The following is a 20,761-nucleotide window of genomic DNA, read 5'->3' on the forward strand; positions in this document are numbered from 1 at the left end:
TTCTCATGCTGCCCTTTAAAATCTTCTGCTCAGCTCTTTTGCGTTATCATTTCCTCCCTTTCGTTGGAGTCCCCTGACTTTTGGCCCCAATCTGGTTTGTTTATTTCTTAGACAAGCCATAATGAATGACCACCATTTGAGTATCTTGAAACAACAGATTTATTTTCTTGAAATTCAGCTGGCCCGGAGTCAGAATTCGCACTGGGAGCAGGGCGTGCTCACGGATGGCTCCGGAGGACCATCTTTCTTGGTCTCTTTCCACTCCTGGTACCTGCATGCTCCTTGTCTTGTGACAGTTTTCGCCGAGTCTTTGCCCATGTCTTCATCTGACCATTTTCCCTTCGTGCCTTTCTATCTCTGTGTTTCTTTTTTGCTTCTTACAAATGTTAACCCCATTTTTCATTGGATTAGATCCACCCTACTGCCGTCTGACCTCATGTTAATTATATCTATGAACATGCTATTTCCAAATAGAACACATTCATGCGACCTAGAGATTAGGACTTGACTCTCTCATGTGGTCCCTCAACAGCTAATGATACCACTTAATTATTTCTTTTCTAACTTTGGAATATCTGGCAATTTCTGTTCATTATCCAACATTGAGTTCAGATATTTATTGAAAAAGAGGAGATACACTCTCTCTTCTCCTGACTCCAGTGTGTATAGACCCCTTTGACAAATGAGACAAAGGAAAGAAACTCATTACAGCAGATAAAAAGAATTACAGTCCAAGAGTAAAGTGTGTGCTTGTTGATTCACTTAGGAATTACAGATGCTGCTGTTTCTTAAAAGTCTTCAGTAACCTTGGACCCCATACAGCTTATTTATGATTAAAACAAATTTTTATGTAAAGGAATTGGAAATGCCAGCAAAAAGTTACAGGTGTTGAATAAACAGTGCTGCAACCAGGGATTAGAATTTGCTTTTTGATGTTGTTTTTATTATCTTGGACGAGCAAGAAAAAGACCTCCAGAATTTATGTGCTTACCCAGGGCTGCAACAGATTCTTAAACTGAGCCAAGAAATCTGATGCATGAAATCAGTTACAGATTTAGGGAGAAAGTTGGGCTTATTAAGTAGCACTAGCAAGTGAGATTGCAGTTGGGATTTATTAGAGGTACCAAATTAGAGAGACTGTGATTTGAAGCCAGCCAGGGCAAGTTATTACACTGGATTTTCAGGTTTAACTTTATTTGGTAACAAAATTGATACATTATTTGTAAAGAGTTCAAACACTACAGAAAGAACATAAAGAATGTGAAGGTCTGTCATGGCTTACAGCTTAATGCACAGTCTTTTCATTGTTTTCTGTGAATGTGTTATATTGATAATGCTTTTTTTGTGGGATCATGGTAAATACTCTGTTTTTGTAATCTGCCTGTTTTAATATCCATCGCGGCAGCTCTGTGTGAGATCTCTCTATGACTATATGATATTTGATTGTATTCATAGTTTATTTAGCCAGTCCCTGTTGATAAGCCTTCCAGAGTTCTTTTCATCATTTTCTTATTCTGATAAATGCTGAATAGAGTATCTGTGTCATATCTTGGCACAAAATATGATTTCTGTAGAGTAAGATCTTAGAATTTGAGTAGTAATATCAAATGTATTCCGCTTTTGTGTTTAATATTATTCTCTAAAATGAAAATACAAATTTTTCCACATAGTAAAGTATAAAACAACTCCTTCCTTTTCAAACTCTTAGCATAATTCAGTAGTGTTGGTCTCTTATGTGGTGTTTAACTGTTTTTTATTGAGTATGCAAAGGAATTTGATTGTGGGTCATAACAGATTATAGTGTTAAAGAGAAGGATAGGAATTTCAGAATACTTAATTATTCTCACTTAGAAACTACATGTAGACCAAGAAGCAGTTATTTGGCTAGAAATGGGTTTACAGAATGATTTGAAATCAGGCAAGTTGTGTGTCAGTGCTGTATCATTTCTCACCATATTTATTCAGTCTGTGCGAGGAGCTCATGAATCTAGAGTATATGAGAAAGAATTCAGCGTCAGACTTGAAGGAAAACTCTTCAGCAGAGTGTGATGTGCAGATGACACAGCCATGCTTGCTGAAAATGAAGAGTTGACGCATTTACAGATGAAGCTCAAAACTCTCACTGTGGATTATATCACAACATAAAAATTCTTATAATTGCACCACTAAACATCATAAGGAGAACATACTAAATTTGCCAAAGATTTTCTTTTACCTGGATCTTTGACACCTGAGGAAGCATTAATTAAGAAATTACTGGTTTAGACAGATGAGCCGAAAAAACAATGCAAGAAAACACAATAAACGTCTTTCAAAGGCAAGGACGTCACAGTAAGGACTAATGTGCATCTGACCCAAGCCAGGGTGGTTTTGAACCTCACATACTTTATGCATATTAATCTGGAGGGACCAGCTCCTCGAGAAAGACATTATTTTTTAAATGAAATTTATTTTAATTGTGATTTTAATGAATGTTTACAGAGAAGTTAGATTTTTCTTTCATTTTTACACATTTTATATCCTCTGGCTCCCTTCACCCCTCCCCCAGTTCACTTTTTTAAAAAGATGAAGATCCCAACTGAAATGGGTCAAGACAGTGGCTGCATTGGTGGGGGGTAGAGTGGGGTCCAAGCACTGAGAATGGGGCAGTCCAGAGGGTTTGGTTTATTATACACAGAGTTGCTGTGTGCTGTACACACTCTGTCACACTCTCCAAATAACATGCCTGTGCTGTCCTTTTTATGCCTTATTGACTCGGACTTACTAAACATTTAGATTTTTGTTACTGTATGTCTTGGAGAGGATGAAACCAAGGTTCTCCTTGGAGGCTAGGATTTTGAAGCTTCATTTCATGTATGTTGGCCATGTGGCCAGGAGAGACTTGGAAAAGGACATCATGCTTGGAAGGGTGGAGGGACAGTGCAGGAAAGGAAGACCCCTCAATGAGACGGATTGATACAGTAACTGGGGCAGTGGGGGTTGATGGGTCAGAATTAGTAAGACTGGCTCAGCACAGGGTAGGATTCAGAGCTGTAGGGTCGCTATGGGTTCCAGGCGACTCAGTGGCACACCACGACAACATACACACATGGGAGCCCTCTGGAAGGTCAGCTTTGTGTCTGTTCTGTGACAGTACATGTCAACATTTACGTGAGAGAGTCTGGTCTGTAGTTTTCTTGTCATCTTTTTTTTAAACTTATAGTAAAACTTTAATTATGATTTCATGAAACAATTCAAAATTAAGCCTGTGCCCTGATACAAGAAAAAGTTGGCCATCTGAAATCTCTTTAAGATCTTGTTCTTCATTGATTGAGCAGGGCATGAGACTCCAGGGCCCCAAATGTTGACATTTTTACCCATTAAAAATTTACCTAGTTATAGAAGGAAGAGATACATCAATATACAAGACTCAAATTGCGTGAGGTTATAATTATAAGCTCTCATGATGTGTAACTGCCACCGTTGGAGAACTATAACATTGTTGAGTTTTTCCTGAAAAATTCATTGCCGTCTTGTTTTAAGTCACATGAATATGTGAAAACACTCGAGCCCCGTACTTCTTTATCTTACACTGAAGACAGCTGAAGTTTGGAGATTTCTAGATCTTCAGGGGTTCAAGCTGGTATCTGACTAGGATTTGTGGGAGGTACTCAACACACTAATCCCACGTTTGGCAACCATCAGCAAAACTGGCACCTGCAATTAAGCCTGCAGGCATAAATTTTCCAGAGTTCTAGAATCTCATTCCCGTGAGCCAGCCAAGGTCCCAGATGTAGCTAGGAAAATCCAAATGTTCCTGGGATCCTGAGAGAGCTGGTAAACACCCACACCTGCTAATCCCCCGAAGAGCCCAGCAGCCGCGATGGGATGCTACCTGCTTTTGCCCAGCCAGTGAGCCCACCAGAGGCAACCAGTGCTGCATCGCCAGAGCCAAGCCAGTGGGTGGGCACTAGTGTGCCAGGCTCCTCCTGCATCGTTTTCTTCACACTTGGTCGAACTGAAAGAGGGCACTATGTCTGCACCGCTCTGCAGAGGTCAGCTCCAGTGGACAAGCAGAGAGGCCTCTCGTCATCTTTTTAAAAATTTTCTTATTAGGGTAATGTGTACCCCAAAGGATGAATTGCAACATGTTTCTTGAATAGCTTTTTAATTTAAAAAATTATTTATATTACCTCTTTATTGTATGTTCGGTACAATTCATTGGTAAACACATCTGGGTTTACCATTTCCTTTTTGTGATTATTTTAAACTTCAAATTTGTTTTCTCTAATGGATATAGTAGGAATGGCATCCACTTCTTAAACAACATGCCTCCAGAAACACTATGAACTTTGATAAATGATGAAAGTTATAGAAAGACTCGAGGCCTTTCTTTCATAGAGTCTCTGTGAATCGTGCTCAACTTGACGGCCATCAACAATGGGTATAGACTTACTAAGCTTGTATTTTTCAAGAAGCTTTTGTAGTTTGTATTTTTCCAGGAATTTGTACATTCCATCTAAGCTTCCCAGATTTACTGACATCAAATTGCTTTTCTTTTTCTCTTACTATCTTTTTTTAATGTTTGTAAATATTTTGTGATGTCTGCCTTTTTAACTTCTGATTTTGCTAAATTACATATATATTTTTTCTTTATCACTTCGACTTTGGTTTACTTCTCAAATATAAACATTAGGTTTCATAAGGTTTTTTCCTGCTTTATTCTGTTTTTATGAGCCATTGAGTTGCAAGAAACTCATAGCTGACCCTCTAGCGAGCATTCAGAGGCTGTGAATCACACGGGGAAGGATTGTTATCTTTCTTGCAAAGAGTAGCTGATGGACTCGAACCACATGTCTTTTGGTTGGCAGTACAATCTCCTTACCACTAGGCCACCGGAGCCCCTATTACTGTGTATGTTTTTTTATTTCCTTTTTCCTTTGAGTTTATTCTCATATTCTAGGGATTTTGGAAAAAAAAAATCTAAAGTTACTAGTTGAAGACTTTTTTTTTTTTTTGTGGAATTTCACATTAGTTGACTTTTATTCATAATCTGTTTATCAATGCAATTTACATCCCCATCCTGATTATACAGATGCTGGTGGCAGAAAGGCCTGGAATAAATACATCCAAGGAGGAGGAGAAGAGGCAAAGCTGTGAAGCTCTGTGCATACACAGGTTCTGAGAGGCAGAAGAGAGAGTCTTGGGAATAAACTCAGGCTAATTGGAAGGTTTCAGCTAAAGTTTGTTCAGTCATCCTTCCTTTTGCTGTACGTTTCAGGATGCGTGTGTACTCGGTGTAATTGAAATTCCCCTTTCTGTTGGTAAGAGTCTCTGTAGAGCTCGTCCACTTCCTCGTCCATAAAGCGGTCCCCCATGGTGGTCAGCACCGCCCTCGGGTAGTCTGCCTGGATGGTGCCTGTTGCTTCATCATCAGAGCCAGCAAGTGCATTTCTGATGACAGACTCCGGATCTGTGCCATTGAGCTTCTCCCCAAACACCGTGAGGAGAGCATGGTGAAGTTGATGGGCCCTGGAGCCTCGTTCATCACGGCCTCCAGGTACACATCCGTTGGGTTCTTGCCCAGAGAGGCCAGCATATCATGCAGATCCTCCTTGTCGATGAAACCACCTCTTTTCTGGTCGATCACGTTGAAAGGCTTGTTGGAACTCCTGGACCTGGGGCGTGTCAGACGTGGCAAACACGTTGGATGTTGTGTGCTGAGGATGCTTCTTGGTGGTCCTGGCCTTTGCCTTTTTGCCCCACATGGTGCCTGTAGAGTTCATCAGATGCCTGGACTGGGCTGCAGGGTGCAAGGCGAGGAGGACGCGCCTACGACCCGGCTGTGGCTGCAGATTCTTCTTTTTCTAACGCGGTCTGTGTGTGCTGTAAATTTCTCTAAGCACTGCTTTAGTTCCAGCCCACAAATTTTGAGCGGGTGCGGTTTTTATTTTCATTTAGTTCATAATGCATTGTAATTACTCTTGGGATTTCTTCTTTGAGTCATTAGATATTTAGAAATGTGTTATTTAATTTTCCAATGTTTGGAGACTTGAAAATACACACTTGATGGATTTCTGTTTGATTATAGTGTGGTTCTGATTGGTAGGACTTAAGTTTTTAACTTTCTTTAGACTTGTTTTGTGGCCCAGTCTATCTTGATCTGTCTTGAAATGTTCCCTGAACATTTGTAAAGAATGTGAATGCCGCTGCCCTTGGTTGCCGTGTTATGAACACCAGTTAAGGCAAGCTATTTGATGGTGTTCTCGGACCTTTATATTCTTGATGATTTTATGTCATTTATGAGAGGGCTGAGAAGAGTCTGTGATTGTGACTTTGATGACTTTCCTTGTAATTTTATTCATGTTTCCTCTTCCCCTACCCCGTTTTCCATCATGTTATATGTCATCAAGCGGCCTGTGACTCATAGTGACCTTATGTACAATCATTTTTAACCCTGCCCTATCTTGAGCCAGCCTCACTGACGGAAACCCCCATGACCCAGTTACTGTGTCAATCCACCTCATCTAGGATCATCTTCTCCTGCATTATCCCTCCGCCCTTCCAAGCATGATGTCCTTCTCCAAGGACTAGTCCCTTCTGGCCACATGCCCAAAGTATGTGAGACAGAGCTTCAAAATCCTTGCCTCCAAGGAGAAACTTGGTTTCACCCTCTCCAGGATAGACCTATTTATTCTCTTAACAGTCCACAATATGTTCACATATCTAACACCACAATACAAAGGCAACAATTATTCTTCCGTCATCCTTAGTCTTTGTCCAACTTCTTGATGCATAGCAAGTAATTGCGAAGACTGTGGCCTGGATCAGGTGCATCTTAGTTCCAAGACGAACATCATTACTCTTTAGCACTTTGGAAAGGTTCCTGACAGTTGACTTCTCCAATGCAACTCATCTTTTGATTTCCTGACTGCTGGTGCCAAGAGTGGAGATTGTGGAACCGAGCAAGCTAAAATTGCTGACAAACTCAATCTCTCCTCTGTCTGTCGTCATGTTGCTAATTGGCCCAGTTGTGAGCATTTGTCTTAATGATGTTGAACTTCAATTCATACTGAAGACTGTAGTCCTAGACATTCTGCAGCAATAGTGTTTCCTCTTCTGTCTTTGGAAGCTTTGTATTCCATGTGAAAATCAACCGAAGATGATGTGTCATGTACACAAAGATGGTAGAACAAATGAATATGTTAAAAATGAATAGAAATGGATGAGTGAACCATCGGATACCTAAGATTCATAAAATGCCAAACATAGAAGAGAAATCTGGGTTCTAAACACATATGATAACCCTGAGTATATAGAAATACACCGTATAGCTAATGCCCATGAAATTTTAATTAAGCCATACATTGGTGACATCCACTAAGGCCTCATACTAAAACCCACAATTCAGTAAGCTTGTTGCCAAGCTACAATGAAGGCCAGCCCTGTATTCCCTTTGTCTGTCTCTGACACATGACACCCTCAGTTTTTGGGTTTTGTTTCCTTCTCCATCAGAAATAACATAGAAATGTGCTTTATACCACTTCATGTCTTCTTGTACAAAGGCCTTATAGTGGTATACTTGTCTTTTCAGTGACTTCTAGTTAAATGCACCACAGATTCACACTGCTACAGCTGTGACTGCCTTTCCCATCTCATACGATCTCTCTAAGTTTATACCCTGATGACCTTCTCTCAGTTTATTGAATTTAACACACTTGTTGTGGCCGAGTTTTTGTGCATCCAGGAGTCCAGGATTCTGATTCCTTCTCTTTGGAGCCTTCTGTTGCTGTCTCCTGGCATGAGTCTTTCTCACTACAGAGACTTGGGAGAGACCGTTCTTGTCTTGTCTTTTCTAATTATGGGTTCAGTGGTTCCTCTCTAATATATTTATCATCTTGTCTGGGTTGAGAGTTTCTTGATTCTCAGTATTAACCAAGTATCCTTCATTGTGTAATGGCATAGAGTTGACCTATGTAATGGAAGTTCTGACCACTGTGACGGTAATGTGGACACCTGAGTGACATAGTCCACACGACTTCCTTTTTGTTAGGTGTCCTCAAGTTGACTACGACTCAGTGAGCCCGTGAACAACAGATTGAAATCCTGTCCTGTAACCCACTGTTACATTCACTGTGTCATTTCATGTTATTGGGGGTCTTTTTCTCTTTTGATAACTCTGTACCTTTCGCAGCATGATCTCCTTTCCCAAGCACTGGCCTTTTTGGACAACATTCCCAAAGTATGTGAGGTGAAGTTTCCCATCCTGGACTCTAAGAAGCACCCTGTTGGCGCTTCCTCCAAGATAGTGTGTGTGCTTATGGGAGCCCCTGGGATAGTCCATATTCTTTGTCAACGTCACAATTCAAAGGCATCTCTATTCTTTGTCTAATGAATTCTTGTCTGGGCTGAGAGTCTCTTGAAAACAATTCGAAATAATTGTGGGTTGTGTCAGGTGCACCTTAGTCATAAAACTAACATCTTTGCTCTTGATCACTTTCAAAAGACCCTTTAACAGGAGATTTCCCCAGTGCAGCACATTTTTTGATTTCTTGACTGCTACTCCCATGGGTCTAAACTGTGAATCCAAATAAAAGTAAATGTTTAACAACTGCAGTCTTTTTTTCTTATATTGTAACTTACTGGTCCATTGGTTAAGAATTTTGTTTTCTTCATGTTGAGATATAATCCATGTTCAAGGCTTTGGTCTTCTGCAATACATGCTTTGAGTCTTTCTCATTTTCTTAAGGTTGTGTCATCTACATAATCGGATTGTTGGTGAGTTTTCCTTCACTCTTAAGGCCAATTTCTTCTTCTGGCTTGTTGACTTGCTTGCTTAGTGTGTGTGTGTGTGTGTGTATATATATATTGAATAGTCAAGATGAAAGGGTATTTACTGGTGTGTACCTTTCCTGATTTCAAAGCAGGCTGTGTTCTACTGTTACGTTTGATCAACTGCTTCTTGTTTGATTTATAGATTTCATAGGATTCTCATGTTTTCCAGTGTTATCCATGATTTGTTATTATTCACACAGTCATATGCCTTTGAACAGTCAGTAAAACACAAGTAAACCTCTTTCTGGTATTCTCTGCATTCAGTCAATATCCACCTGACAGCAACAATGATGTCCTTCCTCTCACTTGTGTTATTGATGATATTGTTTATAATGTCTGTATTCTATTGGATCATCTTTTTTTTAAATAGGTATAAATATGGATTTCTTCCAGTCTGTTGTCCAAGTAACTGGTTCCAGTTTTCAAAAAAATCTCCCAATTTCCTTGGCATATACATGAGAGCACATCCGGGGCTGCATCTGTTTGTTAAACCACCTCAACTGGTATTTTATCAATCCTTAGGGACTTTTTTTTTTTTTTGCCAATGACTTCAGTGACCCTTGACTCCTTTCCTTCTCTACTATTGGTTCTTGGTCAGTTGTTACATACTGAGATGATTGAGTGTTGACCAGTTTTTCTAGGGAAAGGAACAGTGACTCTGAATTCCTTCCACCTTTTGGTTATTATTAGTATTTTTGTTTTTTAAACTGTTTAAAAAAGGAAACCGAATAGTTCTTTTGCAGTGGATTTGACCAGTACACCAAGCTGTTAGATTTCTTGACTGCTATTTCCATGGGCTTGATTGTGGATTCAAGTATAGTAAAATCCTTGACACCCTCAGTCTTTTTCTCCATTTATCAAGTCGTTGTTTATTGGCCCAGTTGTGAATATTTGTATTCCTTTATGTTGAGCCCCAGTTTGTGTGGAAGACTGTCGTCTTTGATCTTGATCAAGTCCAAGGTGTATTATTTGCATCCCACGGAGGATGAATGATGAGTCGTCTTCTAATATTTTTACCCCTTTATTAATTTTAGTTTACTTCCTCCTGTTACTCAGCATCTATATTGCATGATGATGTTGTTGTTGTATACTGCTGAGTCGGAATCCACCCATAGCTGACACTCCAGTAGATTTTCAGAAGCCCTTAATCACATGAGAGGAGATTGGCCCTCCTTACTCCACAGAGCAGCTGATGAATTCGAACCTTGTGCTTTTGGAATTGCAGCACAGTTTCTTACCTCTAGGCTGCCAGAACTGGTGAAACAGGCATAATCTTGGCGTATACCGTGCCTGATATTAAGGAAGTACTGTTCTGGTCATCATTTCCACATGAGCACAATTATTCTATGTTGGATTAAAAGTCACATTTTGATTCTTAATCTAACTTGGTCCTAAGAAAAAATAATGTTCTTTTAAAATTCTGGCAGTGCTCTCCATGATTTACATATGAACAGCTCCTACTGTGCCATGTAACGATGGCGATTTCTGGGTTTTGCTGTAAAAGTGATTCATTTTGCTGTTGATGACAGCTTTCCCTTTGAAACAGATTGCTCGTGGGCTCTGGGAGAGATTGCTAGCATATGCCCCTCTCTCCGGCTGGTCTCTTGAGGTGCTGTGTATCTGTTGGAGAACTGCATTTTTATTTCACTATAAATTGTTTTATCGTTTTTCCATGGCTCCAGTTGAGCTTCTTTTAAACAGTTTGTATTTTAGAGGGTTTTGTTGGGAAAAAACTCAAGAACTGAGCTGCATTGTAACCTGTTTAGGTAGGTGTCAAGGTGACTGGCTGAGGAGATGTCAGACATTCCAGCTCTTCACCTGAGATGATGGCTCGTCAAGAAGGAGTGACAGTGAGGACAGGTAATGTGGGACCAGGATGAATCTTCTTGTCCCAGTTCTGCACAGGGGAGGTTTGCGTGATGATTAGTGGCTTTGCTCATGCCTCAGAGGTTATAGGGCGCTTGAGGTTTGAGTCTACGCAGTTTAGAAAGTGGAGAATAGCCATGGTGCAAGTAAAGCCCAGAAATGCGCATTTCCTGAAAACTGTTATTATTTCTTAATTTAAAGAAAGTCTGATATATATGCTTTATTAATTTAAAAACTATTTTTACTTTTCCCCCAAATTGATAATTCCCTGAAATAATATAGTCATGATAATTTTCTGAAGGAGCTCATTTCTGTGAAGTCCTTTGACTGTGGCGATGCTATTACTTTTGTTAATTTTAACAGACATTTACAGAGGTTTTGGATTTCCATTCATTCATCGCCGCACTTTTCTCCCTGCCCACCCCTCCCCACCAGCTCGCTCCCCCCTCCGAAAAGAAAAAAAAATTCCTTCATTAGTATACAATTCCCACATCCCTTCCCCCCCACCCTCCACCCCGAGTACACTTCTCTATGCAACCTTTTAAATGAAAAGAAGTGAGTGCAATTCAAATCAAGGCGCCCCGGTAGTTCACTGGATCAAGCACTGGCTTGCTAAGGAGAAAGGGAGCCCTTGAGGTCCATTAGCCACTTCTCTGCAGTAAATCGTGACAGTCAGCTGGCTTTCAGCCAAGGTATATAGCCTTGGAACTGGTATGGGACTAGACGGCACATCATAACAACACCGTCTGTCATGAGAGACCACAAGTGAGCAACTTTAAAGGAAGGAAACTTACTTTATCCTCACTTCACCTTGCTCTCTTTTTTTTTAATTTTTAAATTTTTGTTGTATTATTTTTATATGTACTGTCAAATCAGGTCTGACTGGTACAGGAGGAGATTGCCCCCTCCTTCTCCAGCAGTGCATCTGGTCGCCTTGCTCTCTTGACTCACAGCCAACTCGTAGCTGATTTTGTGTTTCGTCTCTGAGGCTATGAATTACATGGGAGGGGAGAAACTATATGGGAGGAGATAGCCAATCAATCATCCAAAGACATGGATTTGAACTGCCCGAGAGGCATAGCTTTGAATGGCTGCTGGAGGACTGGACTCTGGACCCTTGCTGGATTCTGGATAGATACTGGCTGGATTCTGGATCCCTGCTGGATTCTGGATCATGGGATGTCTCTTCCAGAATTTCTTGACACCTTGGTGGTGGCCACTTGGCAGCTGTCTTAGCCATTGGTGCTTCCAGTCTCTGTGTCTCTTCTGCTTTGTTTGTAAGGTCGCCGTGATTAAGTTCAGGATGCCTCCTGCATGAATTTGGCCTTGTTAACACAACAAAGAAAACCCTGTTCTCAAATGTTGCTACATCCGTAGGTACGTTGTTTGTTGCTGGGAACCAGCTCATAGCTGACCCTCCAGTGAGTTTTCAGAGGCTGGGAATCCCAAAGACCCAGATTGCTTGCCTTCTCCCTGTCGAGCAGCTGGTGGAGTCAAGCCATGAACCTTTGGGTTGACCGTGCGACTCCTTAGCATGAAGCCACCAGAGGAGTCCAGCACCTCTTTTGAAAGTATAATTCTAACTGTAACCTAGGGCCTGCCTTCTTTCTTCACTTTATAATCTTCCACAGCCGCTCTTGGGTTCTGTTTGTACTTCTTTACTGAGATTGCACTTACACACGTCGATAACAGGGCACTCTGGAGGTGTGGTCTGTCGCGAGTTGAATTGCCAACCCAAAGGCTGACATCTCTGCAGCCAGTCAAATCCGCACGTGACTTTGAGGGAACAAGCTTCACAGTCTCCTTCCATTGCAGTTGACAAGCTTGCAGAGCCAACGGAGGGTTGCTGGGAGTCAGAACTGACTCGGTAGCAGTGAGTAAGAGTGAATGAACTTGACATTGGCAATTCCCACAGTCACTTCTCTGTTAGTCCTTTATTGACTTTGAAATCACCACCATCACTTGCTTGAGTTTCCCACCTCCCAACCTGAAGTGTCAATTTTCTAGACTCCTTGACTGATCCCTCCATCTGTGTTTGGTGAGATGAAGAGGGCCCCTAGAGCTCTCTTTTGGGATCCCTTCTCTTCATAAGTTACATACATACTACACCATAAGTTAAGTCTTCCTTCCCCACGGCTTCAAATACCTTTGTGCTAGTAACTCTCCATTAGCTTGCCTTGCTGGGATCTCGGTGCCCTGTTCGGTCCCCCTGAAGACAGATCATCCCATAGGCTCCTTAGCCTCTGGCTTCTAGTTGATTTATGCTGGTAGGAGACACTGTCGGATTGAAGTGCTGGAGGAGAAAGAGGTCAGTCAGCATCTTCATTCTCCTCTGACCCTCCCAGCCCGGCTTTGGTTCTGGTGCTGGCTGAGTTCCTTTGTAACTACAGCGGTGGTTTGGAGGGATGGGGGCACCCTTGTCCTGGGTGAGCATCCTTTGATAACATCAATCCTCCTCTTTGGTGCTTCGGAGCTAAGCGTGGTAACAGTTGCTGTCCCCGCGTGCTTCACCATCTTTGCTGGTTCTCTCAAGCTTGCCTGCACATCTCTAAAGTGTCCTTTCGTAAAATTATTTTGAGTTAAATTCTTCTGAGTGTACCATCTGTTATCTGATCTGATCAGCGTGCCATCTGTTGTCTGATAAAACGTCTCTAGGCCGCAGACTTCCAAATCTGAATCGCCAACCTTGATCATTCCTTTGAACTATCTGTTTGAAATTTGAAATTTCCACATCAGTGTCTTAGAAGTGTCTCAAACGTTACACAGTCAAATAAAGCTTTTCATTCAGTGCTCATTACCCTTCCTTAGAAATCTGAAAAAGACTTCTTTTCCATTTTTTAAAATTTGAGTAAAATATTCGTTTCCACCCATGCAATAAATCCCTCAGTATTATCCTTCATTTTTCCACCCTCCCAAGCATACTCCAAGTTGTCTCTTTTTTTTTTTTGGTCTTCGTTATGCCACCATCATATTTCACCAGGGCTGCTGAAAAGTCAGCTCCCCCCTCTTTCCCCTCCTCCCTTATCCTCTCATAGTTTCATGCTCACGAGTTCGGGTGGCATAGGCCACATACACGGTGCCTTTTGTTAACCAAAAGGAGATGTAATTCCCAAGGTTCAATCTACTAGTTGCTCCTTGGGAGAAGGATGGAAAGTTTCCTCCTGTTAAGATTTATGGCCTCAGCATCCCGTAGAGTTAGCATTGATTTGAAGGCAGTGAGTTTGAGCGTTGAAAAACATTTAACAGCTCAGGAAGCATCATAGGAGACTGAAGGAATACACAGTCTCTTCTTTGCATCAGACAAATTTGGTCTGTGCGCAGCCATTTCAGGAGGTGCCTTCTGATCAAGAGCGAGTGGTATTGAAGAAAGCAGTCAGTCCAAGCCGCACTGAAGTCATGGGCAAAATAAGGCTCCAGAAATGGCAGAATTGAAAAGTTTCAACAAATGGCTAGGTCACTTGATGTTCCCACTGACTGGACTAAATATGTGCCCGTTGCAGAGAAAGATGATAATAGAATCTTTTTATCATCAATGATTCCTCCTTAGAAAGAAGGGTTGTTTAACAATATCATTAATCTCCTTTCGCCAGACGCTCTGCTGGAGAAGGAGGGGCAATCTCCTCCTGTACCAGTCAGATCTGATTTGACGGTACACACACGAAATATAAAAATATAAAAGTAAAAAATATCATTGATATCACATGCAAGTAAAATTTTTTTGAAGAGAAGTAATGATGAGTTGGCAAGGAATTGACAGAAATTCATGCTAGATTCAGAAGTGGCCATGGAATGCAAGATACCATTGCTGATACTAGATGGATTCAGGTTGACAGCGGTGAATATTAGAAAGATATTCTGGTAATAGCAGAATGAGGGGCAGTCAGGGAATCATGCAACATTACATTGTGTCAGTGCATGTAAAATACCTCTTTACAGTGTTAAAATACATACAACTTTGAAAACTGGTGGACTTTTTGCAGAAGCTAGGATAAGGAAGACTAGAGAAGGACTATTACATCTGCTTTATGGTGGTGGTGGTGGAGATTATGGAACATGCCACCAGAAGGATGAACAGAGTGTTGGGAGAACAGCCAGAATGCTCTATTTTGGTTGGTGTCTGTGCTGTTGAGTCACCTGTGGCTCACAGCGACTCTTTGCACAATAGCTCTGAACTCTGCCCTGCCCTGAGCCAGTCTCACTGACTCTGACACTCCCACCCTCATTGTGACTGTTGCTGTGCCAGTCCTCCTCATCCGGGGTCTTCCTCTCCTGCGCTGTCCCTCCATCCTTCCAAACATGATGTCCTCCAAGGATTCGTCTCTTCTGGCGACATGCTAATAGTATGTCAGGCAGAGCTTCAAAATCCTTACCTCCAAGCAGCAACTTGGTTTGCCCTCTCCAGTACAGACCTATTTGTTCTCTTGATGGTCTAGGGTACGTTCAGTACTTTACTCCAGCACCACAGCTCAAAAGTATCGATTCTTCTATCATCTTTAGTCATTGTCCAGCTCTCAGATGCACCACAAGTAATTATGAAGAGCGTCAGAAGTGATGGGAGGGAAACTTGAGCTGTATTATCATGAGCAATCAATTTCTGGAAAGCGACAGCGAGCTTTAGGAATGAAAGGATCCGTGAAAGAAGGAAACCCTCAAGGAGATGAGTTGGCATAGTGGCTGCAGGAGAGTGTGAGTGTGAGGCCAGGTGGCCCACCCTTCTTTGCCCGCAGGCACTGTGTGTTAGCACAGATTTCAGGCACCTAACGATATGATCTGTCAATCTTTGGCATATCAGTATTTCTGTCATTTATAGCAGAATGTACTCTTTTGAAGGTTATTTGAAGGGAGTTAAGTTTTTTCCAATACCTCTTCTAGAACTTTTTTTCCTATACATTGTCCATTTGACCTTTGCTCACTTTTTTTTTAAATTTGTCTTTTTTCTTACAGGCTTAACTGACTTGACATTATTATCATCGAAAGGTGTAATTTTTATATATGTTCAAGTATTTCCTTAATATTTTATTTAAGGAAGAGCAGGAGAGGGAGACCCCGGATGAGAAGGATTGATAGAGTAACTGAGGCAACGGAAGTTGGTGTGTCAGAGTTAGCGAGACCGGCTCAGGACAGGGAAGGGTTCAGAGCTGCTGTACATAGGGTCGCTATGCATCACAGGCGACTCAACGCCACATAACAGTAACATACTATGACAGGTTTGGAAGCAGGAGTAGCATCCACTTCCTAAACAACACGCCTCCGGAAACACTATGAACTTTGATAAATGTCGATAGTCGTAGAGGGGCTTCAGGCCTTTTGTTCATAAGGTTACTATGAGTCATGCTCGACTTGAAGGCAATCAACAATAACATTTTATTTCTAGCTTTTTAATATAATGTGAAGCCTTCATGTTTAGACGTTATTCCCAAGCCTTTTTACCTGCTTAATTTGGTTTAACTTTGATTCTGCTGGAAATACCACACTGTTTGTTCTGGGTTTGAAGTTTTTTTCCCCCTGCCTCACATAACTTTTTTGCAAATATTTTACTGATTTTTGCACATCGTTAGAATATATTTTTGAGCAAAAATTGACAAATCATCCTGGATTTTCACTTAATCCTTTAAAGACAGTTTTATCACATCAATTACAGTGGATGAGTAGAATTTATTTAAATGTCTGATCAGTCTCTTAGTGTTAATTACCTTTTCCTTTACTCACCTTCGCTGTTTGTTTTTCCTCTGCTCTCCATCCCTTCTCGTTAATCCTCCAAGGTATGTCTGTGTGTGAGCCTTTCCTTGGCTTTCTATATCAGTGATCTTAATCTATAATTGCCTTTTTTTGGTTGTTGATTTCTGCCATTCGACCTCATTTTTTGGTAGATGATGTATGTTGTGCAATATTTAATGAACTTTTGAACTCTATTGTTAGGTGCTCTTGAGTCTGACCAACAGCTCGAAGTGCTGCCCCATCCTGTGCCCTCTCAGACCTGTTCTCAGTGGTGCAAAAGAATACACTGTGTTTGTACACGTTTGCATTTTATTTTTTTGGACATCATGCTTGGGAGGGTGGAGGGACAGCACAGGAGGGGAAGACCCTCTATGAGGTGGATTGATTCAGTGACTGGGATAATCGGGATGGGTGTGTCAGACAGTGCGATTGGCAGAGGATAGAGCTGGGTTTAGGGCTGTTGTACATAGGGTCGCTATGAGTCGCAAATGACTCGACGGCACATAACAAAAACAACAACATATATAACAAACTTACTCTTATTTAAAAAATACTGTCTCTCTCTTACTCATGCCTGTACATTGATTGGGTTATCAAGACTTTTATATATTATAATGTCCAATTCCAGAGTGCCTGCCACGTCCTTACAAGATACATGAGCGTGCAGCGTGAACAGGGTTAGTACAGTGTTGCTGACAGAGCGCGTGCTAACAAGTCCCATGATCTAGATGGAGCGTCCCCATTCCTTTTGTAATGCTCAGATATGCCCTCGCTGTCAAACCTGTGTACCTCACATTAATGATTGCATAGAAATGAGCTGCAGCTTTGGAAGGGCTCCTTTTGCTTTTGTTAATCTGGAGCAATATAAGCACTAAGATTCCCAGAGTCATTGCAGAGACTTTCGAAGACATATCCTTTTCCCCACCCAAAAACCCTGCACCTTTAGACCAGTGACAAGTAAGGAAATGCCTTCCCCACAGGAGAGCAGGGTTTGGTTCCTGGCCACTGCACTTCATGGGTACCCAGCACCCCATCCGTCTGTGGAGGCTTGTGTGTTGCTGGAATGCTGCAACTTCCAGACTTAAGGCAGACCAGGAAGGGAGGCCTGGCGAAAGCCCTAAAAATGGCAGCGCTGGGTTCATTCTGCAACCCTTCTCGGGGGAGACACGGGGCCAGGCAGTGGCTCATTGGCCCTGAGACAGGCGCAGTCTCAGAGGGAGCTGGCAACAACACTGATGCATTAGGACGTCAATTTTTTTTTTAATTAATATTTTTGTTTGGGAGAAGGATGGGCTTTCTCCTTCCATGTGATTAACTGTCTCTGCAAACCTACTGGAGGGTCAGCCATGGGTTGGTTCCAACTCAGTGGTACATAACAGCAACAATGGTTTATTAGTCATATATGTTATGTTTCATGCATGTCATTGCATATGATAAAAATTAATATGATAGTTTTGTTATTGGTGTATTATGCTCTTTCAAATAGTCTTGTGACAATTGTTGCTGTGTTACTGAGATGACGATTATTTTTTGAACAGTTGTTGTTGTTGATTGCCTTTGAGTAGAGCATGGCTCATAGCGACCCTATGAACAAAAGACCTGAAGCCTTTCTATAACTATCGACATGTCTCAAAGTTCATAGAGTTTCTGGAGGCATGTTGTTTAGGAAGTGGATGCCACTCCTGCTAATAACTATTTTATAGTTATTAAATGCTATTTGTAGTTAGAATGTGTTCTATTACTTTGTTCTCAAAAATATTTCTTTCTCCTTATACCTTAACACAGAGCTATAATACCTGCCAGGGATGGATTTATAGCTGGTTGTTTGGGTGGGTTTTTTTTGTTGTTGTTGTTTTAAATTTTATTCCTTTTAATGAACATTTGTAGAGATTTTGGGTTTCCATTTATTCATTGTTGCACTTTTCTCCCAGCCCACGCCTCCCCTCCAGTTCGCTATTCTCTTTGAAAAGAGAAAAGAAAAATTTCTTCATTGGTGTACGGTGCCCCTGTCCTTGCCCCATGCCCCAGTATACTTCACTATGCAACCTTCATTCTGGACTCTTGTGATAACCATAATACCCAATCATATATTGCCTTTAATCTGTTTCAATACAGTATACATAATTTATCCAATCTTTCTCCGTCTCACCTCAACCCTGATGTCAGTCCCATTCTACAACAGTGGCACTATGCAGTATTTGTCCCTTTGTGACTGAGATATTTCACCTTGTAGCTGGTTGTTTTATAACCTCTTCTCCTCCCCTTGATCTCAGCCCTCATAAATGATAGATTTTTCCTCATTAGAAACTCTGGTTTATTATCAACTCTCATCAAGGTTTGGCCCAGAGACCACTTTAATTAGTGAGTTATGATTCCAGATAGGCCGCACAGCTTTCTACTCTTGACGTTTTTGGAAGCTGAGAAGGAATCATTAAAATGCCACGTGGTTTTCTTTTTTTGTTTTTTAAAGCCCAAATGAAAAACCCACAAGAAAACAAAAATGACACACCACCTGTAGGCGCTGACAGGTGTTACCATTCAGAGACAAAGCTGAAGGGCCCTCTTGGCTGATGCGTCCTGTCTGTGTGTGCATCTGCCAGGTCACTTGTCGGCCCTGCCTCACCCTGTACTGATCCAGGACTCATGTCTAAGGGGTTTTGCAGGATTATTTTCCTGGAAGCAAAACACTCCCGCAGTTCTGGTCATTGGTGACAGAGAATTCCCCATTCAGTGGCATTCCATCGGCGAGTGGGGTTTGGGGGCTGAGTGTACCCACCGAGGCTGCAGGAAGTGACTCGGGTACAGGACACACCAGGGAGTGTGGGGTACCTGCCGGCCCTGCAGCGGAGGCTTTTGTCAGGAAGGTGCTGCCTGGCGGGGGAGAGGCTCTCCAGCAGGTGAGATGTTTCTGCTGAATGTGCCTCTAATGATAGTGTAATGCTTCCCTCACCAATATAAATATGAGACAAAGTAGTCCTCTCCGTGAATGGTTACTTCCCGATCACAGAATGGGTGCAATTAGAGAGGATCCATCTCTTCTTCTTAATTCCACAGGGTTTCATAGTGCAAAATAAATTAGACTTATTTATGCTAGCAAATCAAATTGCCATAAAGGGTTATTTCAATAGACGGAGGCAAAATCATAATAAAATAATTTAGTAAAAATGGGAGCTAGGAGTAGGCTTAATGGATCATGATTAGATTTCATTTTCTTACTGTTTCCGTCATTAAAGCTCCATTATCTTTTCTGAGACCTCATTTAGGCTTCCTGCCACACCATAGCTCTAAGACATTGCGAAGGGAGTTCCATTAAAAAACAAAAATAGCTAGTAATATGCACTTTAATTTTTTGCTATTTGATATCAGTGTGTCACATGAAGAACTTGATAGATTCTTTTACTCACCTCGTCTCTTGAAAGCCATAAGTAGCATTATGTTTGAGTTTTCACACAAAAGGAGTTTGGTTCCAGGGTTGAAAACAAACCAAGACATAGCACTCTATGTCCCTACGGTGTGGAGGCTGTGAGGGTTCTTAAGAGTTCCCCTTGTTATCCCTGCTGCCATGTTCACAGCTAAATGATAGATAATTGCCGAATCAGGACTTGGTAATGGAACTAGCCATTTACGGGTTTCAGGACTATAGATTGTGGTAGTTTGGAAGTAATCCTCCTTAAAGTTTTCCAGAGAATAGGACTCCTTTTGTTTGCTGTAACTAGGGAGAGGGTACTAGGCTTTCTAGCCAGGGAGATAGAAACCAGATAAGTTGGTTCATTCTGATGACAAAGCCCAGAGCCGTGAAATCACGAGACTGAGTGAAAGGACACAGTGAATGGTCAAGGTCAAGTGAAGGGGGCTGTACCAAGTGAATTGAGGCCAGAGCAGCTGGCCCTGTGGAGCTTTCCATGAGATTGACAGGATGCAGCCAGCAGCCATGATTTCTAATGACAATGTGTTTGTGATCTGTCTTAACTTCATGGAATCGAAGAACTTCCCCACATCTGCTGCTTGCCTGAGTCCAGCTCCAGGACCATCTGAACTGTGTGCCTTTGGGTTGACAGCACAATGTCTTACCACAAGACCCCCAGTTGATGTTAAGTCCATTGAGTCTGCTGCAACTCACAGAGAACTAGTGAACAGTTGATCTGAACCCGGCTCCATCCCTGTGACCTCCTCCTCCTCGCTCTAACACTCGAGCCCACTGCTGTAGTCCAGGGTCAGTACATCTCATTGAAGGTCTTCTCCTCCTTTGCTGACCGTCTGTTTTGATGGATGCCCTTTTGCAAGGACTGGCCCTTCCTGAAAACATGCTCAGAGAGGAGGAGAATGAAGTATCATTATCCTTGCTTCCAAGGAGCACCCTGGC

At 41.8% G+C, this 20,761-nt stretch overlaps 1 protein-coding gene and 2 pseudogenes across 1 annotated transcript in view; 1 reads left to right on the forward strand and 2 right to left on the reverse strand.

Moving 5' to 3' along the window:
- The window catches only part of ULK4 (unc-51 like kinase 4), a 483,261-nt gene that overhangs the window by 199,720 nt on the left and 262,780 nt on the right, over nucleotides 1-20,761 (forward strand). The gene's annotated exons all lie outside the window — the stretch shown is intronic.
- Nucleotides 3,631-3,974, reverse strand: LOC102855242 (annotated as a pseudogene).
- Nucleotides 5,195-5,765, reverse strand: LOC102855659 (annotated as a pseudogene).

Source organism: Elephantulus edwardii, unplaced genomic scaffold, assembly GCF_000299155.1.
Source record: "Elephantulus edwardii isolate Elephantulus edwardi_28Jun2011 unplaced genomic scaffold, EleEdw1.0 scaffold00121, whole genome shotgun sequence".
Lineage (NCBI taxonomy): Eukaryota > Metazoa > Chordata > Mammalia > Macroscelidea > Macroscelididae > Elephantulus > Elephantulus edwardii.